The sequence below is a fragment of the Corvus brachyrhynchos genome, unplaced genomic scaffold (assembly GCF_000691975.1).
Source record: "Corvus brachyrhynchos isolate BGI_N302 unplaced genomic scaffold, ASM69197v1 scaffold616, whole genome shotgun sequence".
Classification (NCBI taxonomy): Eukaryota; Metazoa; Chordata; class Aves; order Passeriformes; family Corvidae; genus Corvus; species Corvus brachyrhynchos.
In genome coordinates this window covers 456,027-456,273 of record NW_008238831.1, presented here as the reverse complement: position 1 = coordinate 456,273, position 247 = coordinate 456,027, and the positions used below count along the sequence as shown (strand labels likewise).

The following is a 247-nucleotide window of genomic DNA, read 5'->3' as shown; positions in this document are numbered from 1 at the left end:
CTCCTGTGGGCTGGGTGCCCATCCTGCTCCTGGGGGTGTGTGTGTGCCCATCCTGCTCCTCTGTGTGTGTGTGTGCCCATCCTACCCAGGGCTGTGCACCCATCCTGCTCCTGGGGTGTGTCTGCCCATCCTTCCCGGGGTTGTGTGCCCATGTGTGTGTGCCCATCCTGCTCCTGGGGGTGTGTGTGTGTGCACCCATCCTGCCTGGGGCTGTGTGTGTGTGTGTGCCTCCTCCCCGTGGGTGTGT

At 64.4% G+C, this 247-nt stretch overlaps 1 protein-coding gene across 1 annotated transcript in view; it reads left to right on the top strand.

The window, feature by feature from the left end:
* Positions 1-247, top strand: part of CTNNA1 (catenin alpha 1) — a 105,529-nt gene that overhangs the window by 43,508 nt on the left and 61,774 nt on the right. The window lies entirely within an intron of this gene.